This window comes from Clarias gariepinus, chromosome 12, assembly GCF_024256425.1.
Source record: "Clarias gariepinus isolate MV-2021 ecotype Netherlands chromosome 12, CGAR_prim_01v2, whole genome shotgun sequence".
NCBI classification, from domain to species: domain Eukaryota; kingdom Metazoa; phylum Chordata; class Actinopteri; order Siluriformes; family Clariidae; genus Clarias; species Clarias gariepinus.
This window is the reverse complement of record NC_071111.1, coordinates 30,042,082-30,054,696: the sequence shown is the minus strand read 5'-3', so window position 1 is coordinate 30,054,696 and position 12,615 is coordinate 30,042,082. Positions and strand designations below refer to the sequence as shown.

The window sequence follows — 12,615 nt, the reverse complement described above, 5'->3', positions numbered from 1 at the left end:
AAAAGCATAAACTAGTTTTTCTGCGTCGTTTAGCGACAATAAATTTCTTATTCTGGCAATATTTCTGAGGTGAAAGAATGCTATCCTGGTAATATTATCTACATGTGCTTCAAATGAAAGGCTGGAATCAATAATCACACCAAGGTCTTTCACTGTTGCATTTGATGGAACAGAAAGGCCATCTAAAGTTACAGTGTGATCTAAAATTTTACTCCTAGCTGTATGCGGTCCTATGACTAGAACTTCTGTCTTATCCGGATTTAGCAGAAGGAAGTTAATTAGCATCCAATTTCTTATGTCCTGCACACATTGCTCAATTTTAGTAAGCTGTTTTTTCTCATCAGGTTTTGCTGAGACATATAACTGTGTATCGTCAGCATAACAATGAAAACTAATACCATGCTTACGGATTATGTTGCCCAGAGGAAGCATGTAAAGGGAAAAAAGCAGTGGACCTAAAACTGAACCCTGCGGAACGCCAAACTCCACTAGAGAACATGCAGAATAATCACCATTTAAGTCTACATACTGATAACGATGGGTCAGATAGGATCTGAGCCAGGAGAGGGCTGTACCCTTAATTCCCACTACATTTTCTAATCTGTGAAGAAGAATAGCGTGATCAACGGTGTCAAAAGCTGCACTGAGGTCAAGTAATACAAGCATAGTTACACAACCCTGATCAGAGGCCAATAGAATGTCATTTACTACTTTAACGAGCGCTGTCTCTATACTGTGATGAGGCCTAAATCCTGACTGATACAGTTCATGTATGCCATTTCTATGTATATATGAGCATAGCTGCTCCGCTACTATGTTTTCCAGGATCTTAGAGATAAAGGGGAGGTTTGATATTGGTCTGTAACTGGACAGCTGACAGGGGTCGAGGTCAGGTTTCTTAATTATTGGTTTGATAACTGCTAATTTAAAAGATTTTGGAACATATCCAATGCTGAGTGAAGAATTAATTATTCTCAACAGGGGTTCTATTATTGCTGGTACTATCTGTTTAAGAAAATGTGTCGGTACAGGATCTAATATACAGGTTGATGAATTTGCAGAAGAGATAAGTGAAATTAGTTCATTCTCTTCAAGGGGAGTAAAGTATTCTAGGTTCTGATCTGACATGGCTAGATTAACATCTGCATCAATTACATTGTTCGGTTTCAAAACCTCAATTTTATGCCTAATATTTAAAATTGTATTATTAAAAACGTTCATGAAGTCCTTACTATTGCATGATGTTGTTGTGGAGATTTCTGCAGTGGTCTTATTTCTGGTTAATTTGGCTACAGCATTAAATAAGAATCTAGGATTATTTTTGTTATTTTCTATAAGAGTGGAGAGATATGTTGATCTAGCTACACTAAGAGCTTTTCTATAGTTCAGGATGCTCTCCTTCCATGCTATTTAACTAGTACTTAGTTAAATAGCATGGAAGTACTAGTAATTTAGTTTGACGCCATTTATGTTCTAATTTCCGAGCGGTCTGTTTCAAAGTGCGCGTGTGATCGTTATACCAGGGAGCAAGTTTCTTATCTCTAATAATTTTTCTTTTGACTGGAGCTACATTATCTAAGGTATAGCGAAATGTCGACTCTAAATATTCAGTCGCCTGATCGAGTTCTGTGGGGTCAGATGGTGATCTAATCGAAGTTGGGAACTCTGGGAGATTACTGATAAAACTCTGTTTGGTAGTTAATGTGAATGTACGTTTCTTGAGTCAGGTTTTGCTTGTCTGTGTTTCCCTTTCACAACTTGGTCAGAGCAGAGAAAGTCACTGAGAGGTTGTGTTATACGGAAAAAGTTTAGAATGTAACAACAGTAATAGTAACTGAATCCTGAAAACTTTCTCAGCTCTCCTATTGTGGTTTATATCTTGTGCTTTAAAGCCTGTACAGGGGTGATGATTTCTGCAGGATCTATGGTATAGACATCCACTGTCACCAGCTTTAACAGGAATCTCACATCGTGTTTGAGGATTTCACATTTTCTGCGTCTTAACGGTCCCTGAAATCCTGCTTCAGAATATCTGTGTAATGTTCGAATATTAAACTAACACCGCAGTAGGCAGTAGGATTAACGCTATCGGGAGGGTTTTATCCCTACTGTAAAACGTAGATTTTTTCCTGCACCTGGCAACCTTTCCAAACCGAAAGTGTTTTTCCTAAAGTCTCCAGCAGCGTTTTTATCCAGCGTTCCTGGAATGTAACCTTTATCGGCAGAAACGGTGATATTAACGTCACACAACAATAATTTCGACTGAAGGTGAGATATTTAATTATTATAAACGACTTTATATAAGATTCACGCGGATATTGTGTAAATGAAACTCGTATAAACCCCGAAGTGGTAAATCTTTAGGGCTGTTTATGGCGTTTGTTCTTTATAGGCCTCTCAACTTCCTATTTTTTTTTTAATTTTCACGATTTAAAACCGTAAAATATGTGGGAAATATACTTTTATCAGCGCGAGTCTTTTGGTCTTTTAGTCCTGAATTTAATTTAGTCTTTCTTGTTTCATTTTTAAGCGTCAAATGTAAAAATAAAACTTATTAGGGAGTGTCTTTAGACTGCAGGAAGAAACAACGAACATTTCATCGTCGGGGATTATAGATACATTATTCAAAACTAATACGTGTTTAGTTATTTTCTTTTTAAATAAAAATATTAAATAGTAAACGAAATAAAATGAGAATGCGTTTTTATTCCTGATAAAAACCAGCGGTCCAAAAGTGTGAAAAGTGCGTTTTTGCGCATGCGCAGAAGGCAGCCCGAGGACTATTGTAATATTCTTATTTTCATGACATTTTAAAGTCTAAAACCGGTAAGTATTTGTATGTACACACTATCTGTAATTGTGCGCTGAGGAATATTATTATATTAGCACTTATTTTAATACACGGTGTATTTTAACAAAACAGCAGCAGCTCATAAACCTGAACACACCGAGAGCACGAGGAACTCACGGAGCACAGGCGCGCGCACAGCATGACGTAAACACGGGCTTTATTCTTTTATAACAATAAAAATACAGCGCTTTAACAAAAATCAATATCATTGATCACCTGAAAAATGGTTTGGATTTAATAAAATGTTTGATGTTATTAGTTGTTTCAGTCTCACAAATGCCTCAAGTGTAAAACAAAAGCAAATTAATTAGCCCAGCTGTTCCAATACTTTTGAAGGGGACTGTAGATTATATTGTTTTCTCTAGAGAGTCGTTCTAGTTTCTTTACCATGACATTTAAACATATTATAATCACTTGTTGTTTTGAGACAAAAATAATGACTCAATATAAAATATTTAGTTTAAAGTAATTTATCATGTGAGATGTCAGTGATGAACAGTTAAAAGTGAAATTGACGGTCATAGTCCATCATCTCAACTCAAGAAGAGGAACTTATGAATTCTTCTATATGACTGAGGAATGAGAGACTTTTCTAAATGTTACATGTTAAACGTATTTTGATTTGCAATACAGTATTTTTTTTTAATTTTGGCAAATTTGTAATAATTTGTGTGTTTAGTGTAACTGCACATTTGTTTTTGTGTTTTCTAGGAGTGTAATTCATCACAGCAGAGGAGATCAGACTCTTCAGGACTCGGCTGTGTGTTTGTGCCATCGTTACTAATTTTCAAAGATGGATAATCCTGACTGGGACAAAGATATTTCCAGGCTCTTAGAAGAACGGTAATGTATCATGTAATGTTGGATAAGTTTGACAATTAATCAGATTAATTGAATTTAATATTGTAGTGCAAGTTTTCAAATCAAGGTTGAAAATGTTATAAACAAACACACACAAGCACACAAAATAAAAGATGCTTTACGCACGTCACAGTGTTATAGTAAACAGTACACACGCACACGGATGTTGTCGTCTATATGAGTGGCACACACACATTAAGACCGAGCATGGAAGACGTTACCCACAATTCTGCAGTGCGTGTGAGAATGACCATTGGCGTAATTATGATCATGTGATGCTCAGTGTCAAAACAAGAAGCGCATGCGTACTACATAATAGTGATAATTGGTATATCAAGACTCGCTCGTTAAACAAGGCAAAATTTAATAACATATTTTGCTCGTCTTTAATTATAAATAATTGTAAATATTGGTATCTGGTGCACTGCATTTTTTTTGTACAATACACGTGAGCTACTTCTGTGTTTTACTCAGAAATTCGTAACTCTAATGCACAAACATGTTGCTCCTTAAGCTGTTATAATAATAATAATAATAAAAAAAAAATGGACTATGCATAGACAGCAGACACACACTAAAGCATAGACATGTATGCTTTACATCTGCCAAATACAGTATATACAATGGAACCTTGGATTACGAGCATAATTCGTTCCAGAAGTGGCTAGTATCCCAAAACACTCGAAAACCAAATTAAATTTTTAAAAACACACTAACGGAATCACTGCTGTAGTAAGGTAAAAATAAAACAAATTAACCTGCACTTTACCTTTAAAATGAATCGCGACAGAGCAGTGTTTCTGTGTAGAGCAGAGAGAAAGAGTGTGTGTGTCTGTGAAGGTGAAAGTAGGAGGGGTCTGTGCGCGCGCGTGTGTGTGTGTGTGTTTGTGTGTGTGTGTGTGTGAGTGTGTGTGGTGGGCACGGTGTCTAATGTGGTGCGCGCACGCACACACACACACACACACACACACACACACACACAGCAGGCAAAGAGCAGCCTAAACATTGAGCAGTAATATAAAATAAAATAGTAAACCTTGAGTTTTTTTGCTCCGCCCTGTCTGAGGCGCCGAACTCTGCTAGCATCAGTGCACGAGGCTGAGTGTGTTTACTCCACTCTGCGCTTAACTAAAGTTTTTTTTTCAACTAGTAGTTTTTTTTTTAATCAAATGTCTCTGTGTCGTGCGACACAACGAATCTATTATGAAATTCGTTGCCAACTCTCATGCCCAGCAGTATTATATTCTAATAGACTACGATGGGACACAGCTCACAAACTCAAAATCCTTATTTTGGTGTCATTTTAAACCATCAGTGTTTGGTATCTAATCTTAATTATTTTCCAGTAGTTTTTTAAATATCAATAATAAGACAAAAGTGACTGTTAAATTTATTATAGGAAATCGTGTAGTTGTTAAGCTGCGGGGGACACAAACACAGATAGAGACGGAGGTTTGTTTCAGTGCACTTGTTTGGGTTAGCTGTTAGCCCGGCGTTCCTAAGTTTTCAGAGCACCCGTTGGAGCTGTAATACGTGATCGTCCCAACTGCTCGAGGGGATTATGACATCATCAAGATATGCGGCGGCATAGTGACGGTGTTTACGAAGGACAATATCTATTAATCGCTGGAAGGTGGCGGGGCTCCGTGTAGCCCGAAGGGGAGGAGTCTATACTGCCAGTGAGCATGCTCTGTGCTAAATGAGTTTTTTTTTTTTCTTGCCTCCGGCGTCAGTGCCCATTTGTGAGGTCCAGCATAGATACAACCGGGCTTTGCCTAGGTGCTCAAAGAGTTCATCCACTCGTATCATATACTTGGTAGTGCCATTTCAGGAGGACACACTAGATGCCTCACTATTACATTTCAGAGGAGTGATGAACATCAAATAGATGTACAGGATCTGTTATATCTCTCATGCTCTCCTAGTAGTCATGTCTGATGCTTTTTAAGTCTGAACCTAAGATCCATTTTCCTGATGAACTCCTTCCCTTTCTCTATGACATCATGGACACCTGGTTGGTGATGTGTTGACAGAGACGTGACTGTGGGAAGTGTCTCTCAGATTAAACTTTAGTGACTGTAGGATTACACTGGCACGATCAGTTGTGTTTAGAATTGTGTTTCAAATAATTATACCAAATGCCTTAAAATGTAGCGCATTCTTTATAGCATTAGTTTTCTCACTTAAAAACCAAGAGCAGGGTTTGAACATTTAAACTACAGTAACTTAAAATTCAAGAGTTTAATATTTAACTTAAAATTAAATTAAACAAAAAATTTAATTCTGACGCGCAAAAATCTGTTTTGTCATCCATAATAACTGTTGTTTCTATACAAACTTAACAAATAATTCAGTCTTACCACACCTGATGCCAATGTGTGAATAGTTTAGAGCGCCCCCTGTAGAATCGTAAAGAAGCTAATGAAACACATTTCAGATTATGTAATTCGTATGAAACTGAATTATTGGCGCATGATCATAATGACATGATCACCTTCATCATTACAGCCAAATCCAAAGAAATTACAAGTTTATCAAATGAATTATTAAAAAGGTCAGAGTCAGTCTCCTTGCTGTTTTTCCCGACACATTCATGATCATTAGTCTACTTCTGCCGGTGCGCTCTGGAAAACTTTATGCGTGCGGCTGGGCGCTAATTAGACGATGCAGGAAGTTAAAGAGGAGGATCACGATGTCGGCTCAACATCCCGAGCACAAACATTTAAATTATTAATTTTTTTGGTTTGCAGTTTTTTTTATTTAATCAACAAATATTGTAAGTAAGCAACAATAGCCCACGTTTAGAAAAGCATTTTTATATAGACTATTAAAAATAATCCTGCATCTATTTTTAACTTTTCATACAAATCTATGAAGTTACAAAAAGGATAAAAAGAAAAAACATATTCAGACGTTTTACCAACAATAAAAATGCTATCAGTCACAACTTATCATGAAAATGTTACTCTGTTCATTATAAGTAAAATAACGTTGCGGCTAAATTAAGAATTCAGTTAAAATGAGTAAAGAGTGAATATAAATCTCTAAAGGACTGTCTGTAATGTTGTACAGTAAATTCTATGGAAACAGACGAGGATCCCCATCACCCAGCGGTGTCTCCATGAAGAGTGCGAGGTCTATGGAGCCTCCTGAGAATTTTAGTGGTGGAGTTTCATCACCTCTACACAGGTAACGTCTCCTCACTGTTAATGTCACTGTTAATGTCACAGTTACAGGGAAATTCTGGGATAAAGCTAGAACTTTGCTCCGTACTGTCTGTTTTAACAGAATTCATAATTATTTGCCTGGATGCAGTAATACAGTCTTGAATTCTGTAATTTTCTGTTATTAAAAACGAAAAATATTTCTGGAATATTTAGTCTAGACAACCACAGTGCCATATCAGGGAGACACAGTAGGTGGCGCTGTATTACATTTCAGAGGGGTGATGAACATCAAATAGACCTACAGGACCTGTTATATCCCCCTCCTGCTTTTCCAGGTCTCTTATACCCAGCAATATTAAATGTTATCCTGTAGTCTATGATGTGACACAGCGATGAGTCCTGCAGAAGTTCTGCATCAGATGAACTCTTTCAGACACGCCTCATGAGTTTTCCATTATTATAGCACTGACCTGTACAGTTATCAACACTCATGTAGTGTTACAGCATCAATAGCAGCAGTAATGTTAGGTGAGGTATTTTTATAATACTGTAACAGTATTTAGTGATGATACGATGCTTTAACTTAAATATCTAGTGTAATTATTGAGCAGTAATTAAAAAAAATAACAGGAAATTAACAGACATGAGAATCACCAGTGATGTGTCAGATACAATATTATCACCAGTCAGGCGACTATTCAAATCTGATTGTTCCAATTTTAAAACCTTTAAACCTTTTTTTTTTTTTAAAGGTGTGCTGTGTAAACCCAATACTTTAGCTATTAATAATAAAAATCTGCGCGTCTCTGATGTGAGATTGGAAAATGGAAGCATGGTTGAAATATTTGTAAATCATACAGACAGATAGTGAAAGGACCTTCAGACTGAGAGAAAGGTGTATTGATTTACTCTCTGTTTGGAATGTTTGGAATTCTTCTTAGAAAGTTTCTTCAAAAATGTCTGGAACGCTTTAATTTTTTTTTTCTTTAGAACACATGACCTTTTTATTCAGAGTGATGGGTTTATGCCATACCAGCTATACATTAAATAACTGGAATTAAAACAGTATCCAACCGTGTCTAGTATTTTAGTAATTCACTTTTCATAGGAAAATATGAAATCAGTACATATGAGTAATTATTTATTCAGAGGTTTAACTATCAATAAAAATACTAGCAGTCACAACTTAGCATGAACATGTTAAACTCTGACTCAATGACATGTTAGACTTGTGTAAAATTACTTTCTTGTTAAATTAAGAAGTTAGTTACAATTTGTATATTATTACAATACCCAGGTGTCGATTTCGATTTTAAATTTGTAAATTTTACAATTTTATGATATTTTAAGTTGATATTAAGACATTTTATGTTATCACTGGCACGCCCGATTCATCTCCATCATAAAACTTGTTTAGTTTTACACATCTTGTTAAAATTTGAGATCATTTGAGCAAGAATTGGCTTTGGTCACTTTTTGTATATATATATATATATATATATATATATATATATATATATATTATTTTTTTTTAAATTAATTTATTTTTAATTGAAGCACTTAAAAAAACAAAAGAGCAAAAATATGCAAATGCTATTACAATCTCTGTTAGCTTAACACAGTACATGTAGCAAGGTTTTTATAATAATAATAATAATAATAATAATAATAATTATTATTATTATTATGTAATAAATGAAACGAAATAAGAGAATAGAAAAAGAAAAGAACAAGCTAGGGTTAGATGCCTGTTTTACTTTTGTTCATTGTATAATAAAGAAAAAGAAAATTAATGTATAGAATACAAAAGAAACATACAGTAGATACTAGTGTTAATTAGTTAATGTTATTATTTTTTTTTAATAATTAGTTTATTAAACTAATGTCACAATTCGAACCCTCTTCCTTTATCCGCGCTTAGGACCGGCTAAAGTGACTTAAAGAGACAATCTGGCGGAGTACGTTTTTTTTTGTTTGTTTGTTGCTCTGGAAAAAAACTTTATGCGTGCGGTTGGGCGCTAATTAGACTACGTTGGAAATTAAAGAGGAGGATCACAATGTTGGCTCGACATCCCGAGCCCAAACATTTTAATTATTTTATTTTTTTTGGTTTACATTTTTTTTATTTAATCAACAAATATTGTAAGTGAACAACAATAGCCCCTGTTTAGAAAGGCATATTTATATGGACTATTAAAAATAATTCTGCATCTATTTTTAACTTTTCATACAAATCTATGAAGTTACAAAAAGGATAAAAAGAAAAACTTATTCAGACGTTTTACCAACAATAAAAATGCTATCAGTCACATCTTATCGTAAAAATGTTACTCTGTTCATTATAAGTGAAATAAAGTCGCGGCTAAATTAAGAATTCAGTTAAAATGGGTAAAGAGTGAATATAAATCTCTAAAGGACTGTCTGTAATGTTGTACAGTGAATTCTATGGAAAAAGACGAGGATCCCCATCACCCAGCGGTGTCTCCATAAAGAGTGCGAGGTCTTTGGAGCCTCCTACGAATTTTAGTGGTGGGGTTTCATCACCTCTACACAGGTAACGTCTCCTCACTGTTAATGTCACTGTTAAAGTCACAGTTACAGGGGAATTCTGGGACAAACCTAGAAATTTATATTTTATTATCATGGTATGTAATACTCTGTTCTACAGAACTTTACCCCGTACTGTCAGTTTTAACAGAATTCATAATTATTTCACTACTATCATAAACACTATGAAACCCTGGATGCAGTAATACAGGGACTTGATTTCTGTAATTTTCTGTTATCAATATATTTCTGGAATATTTGGTCTAAAACACCACCATATCAGGTGCCATATCAGGAAGACACAGTAGATGGCGCTGTATTCTGCACTATTTATCTCCCTCATGCTCTCCTTGTGCTCTTATACCCAGCGATATTAAACTCTATTCTAATAGACTACGGTGTGACTCAGCTCGCGAACATAAAACACTCTATTTCTGTTTCATTTTTAAACCAGTTTCTCCAAGACACACTTAGTAGTAATTAGGTCGATTATTCTCTAGTGTTTTTGATTTGATTGGTAAGATACAAATTACTATTAAAATTCCTCCCAGAAAGTGAATTATTCCTCTGTCTCTCTGATGATCGTCTCCTGGAAACAACTGAAAAAGTTCACTTTAAACTATAAAATCCTTTCAAAGTCTCCATTTGTGATTCTCTGTAAGGGTGAAGCTAATTTCTATTTCCTAAATATAAATCTCTAAAGGACTGTCTGTAATGTTGTACAGTGAATTCTATGGAAACAGACCAGGATCCCCATCACCCAGCAGTGTCTCCATGAAGAGTGCGAGGTCTATGGAGCCTCCTGAGAATTTTAGTGGTGGAGTTTCATCACCTCTACACAGGTAACGTCTCCTCACTGTTAATGTCTCTGTTAAAGTCACAGTTACAGGGGAATTCTGGGATAAAGCTAGAACTTTGCTCCGTACTGTCTGTTTTAACAGAATTCATAATTATTTGCCTGGATGCAGTAATACAGTCTTGAATTCTGTAATTTTCTGTTATTAAAAACGAAAAATATTTCTGGAATATTTAGTCTAGACAACCACAGTGCCATATCAGGAAGACACAGTAGGTGGCGCTGTATTACATTTCAGAGGGGTGATGAACATCAAATAGACCTACAGGACCTGTTATATCCCCCTCCTGCTTTTCCAGGTCTCTTATACCCAGCAATATTAAATGTTATCCTGTAGTCTATGATGTGACACAGCAATGAGTCCTGCAGAAGTTCTGCATCAGATGAACTCTTTCAGACACGCCTCATGAGTTTTCCATTATTATAGCACTGACCTGTACAGTTATCAACACTCATGTAGTGTTACAGCATCAATAGCAGCAGTAATGTTAGGTGAGGTATTTTTATAATACTATAACAGTATTTAGTGATGATACGATGCTTTAACTTAAATATCTAGTGTAATTATTGAGCAGTAATTAAAAAAAATAACAGGAAATTAACAGACATGAGAATCACCAGTGATGTGTCAGATACAATATTATCACCAGTCAGGCGACTATTCAAATCTGATTGTTCCAATTTTAAAACCTTTAAACCTTTTTTTTTTTTTAAAGGTGTGCTGTGTAAACCCAATACTTTAGCTATTAATAATAAAAATCTGCGCGTCTCTGATGTGAGATTGGAAAATGGAAGCATGGTTGAAATATTTGTAAATCATACAGACAGATAGTGAAAGGACCTTCAGACTGAGAGAAAGGTGTATTGATTTACTCTCTGTTTGGAATGTTTGGAATTCTTCTTAGAAAGTTTCTTCAAAAATGTCTGGAACGCTTTAATTTTTTTTTTCTTTAGAACACATGACCTTTTTATTCAGAGTGATGGGTTTATGCCATACAAGCTATACATTAAATAACTGGAATTAAAACAGTATCCAACCGTGTCTAGTATTTTAGTAATTCACTTTTCATAGGAAAATATGAAATCAGTACATATGAGTAATTATTTATTCAGAGGTTTAACTATCAATAAAAATACTAGCAGTCACAACTTAGCATGAACATGTTAAACTCTGACTCAATGACATGTTAGACTTGTGTAAAATTACTTTCTTGTTAAATTAAGAAGTTAGTTACAATTTGTATATTATTACAATACCCAGGTGTCGATTTCGATTTTAAATTTGTAAATTTTACAATTTTATGATATTTTAAGTTGATATTAAGACATTTTATGTTATCACTGGCACGCCCGATTCATCTCCATCATAAAACTTGTTTAGTTTTACACATCTTGTTAAAATTTGAGATCATTTGAGCAAGAATTGGCTTTGGTCACTTTTTGTATATATATATATATATATATATATATATATATATATATATTATTTTTTTTTAAATTAATTTATTTTTAATTGAAGCACTTAAAAAAACAAAAGAGCAAAAATATGCAAATGCTATTACAATCTCTGTTAGCTTAACACAGTACATGTAGCAAGGTTTTTATAATAATAATAATAATAATTATTATTATTATTATTATTATTATTATGTAATAAATGAAACGAAATGAGAGAATAGAAAAAGAAAAGAACAAGCTAGGGTTAGATGCCTGTTTTACTTTTGTTCATTGTATAATAAAGAAAAAGAAAATTAATGTATAGAATACAAAAGAAACATACAGTAGATACTAGTGTTAATTAGTTAATGTTATTATTTTTTTTTAATAATTAGTTTATTAAACTAATGTCACAATTCGAACCCTCTTCCTTTATCCGCGCTTAGGACCGGCTAAAGTGACTTAAAGAGACAATCTGGCGGAGTACGTTTTTTTTTGTTTGTTTGTTGCTCTGGAAAAAAACTTTATGCGTGCGGTTGGGCGCTAATTAGACTACGTTGGAAATTAAAGAGGAGGATCACAATGTTGGCTCGACATCCCGAGCCCAAACATTTTAATTATTTTATTTTTTTTGGTTTACATTTTTTTTATTTAATCAACAAATATTGTAAGTGAACAACAATAGCCCCTGTTTAGAAAGGCATATTTATATGGACTATTAAAAATAATTCTGCATCTATTTTTAACTTTTCATACAAATCTATGAAGTTACAAAAAGGATAAAAAGAAAAACTTATTCAGACGTTTTACCAACAATAAAAATGCTATCAGTCACATCTTATCGTAAAAATGTTACTCTGTTCATTATAAGTGAAATAAAGTCGCAGCTAAATTAA

At 34.4% G+C, this 12,615-nt stretch overlaps 1 long non-coding RNA gene across 1 annotated transcript; it reads left to right on the top strand.

Moving 5' to 3' along the window:
* Positions 1-2,152: 2,152 nt before the first annotated feature.
* LOC128534565 (uncharacterized) lies at positions 2,153-10,260 on the top strand. The gene is made up of 4 exons (XR_008361487.1): positions 2,153-2,268; positions 3,563-3,694; positions 9,317-9,433; positions 10,152-10,260. It is a non-coding gene; the product is annotated as an uncharacterized LOC128534565 (long non-coding RNA).
* Positions 10,261-12,615: the final 2,355 nt, after the last annotated feature.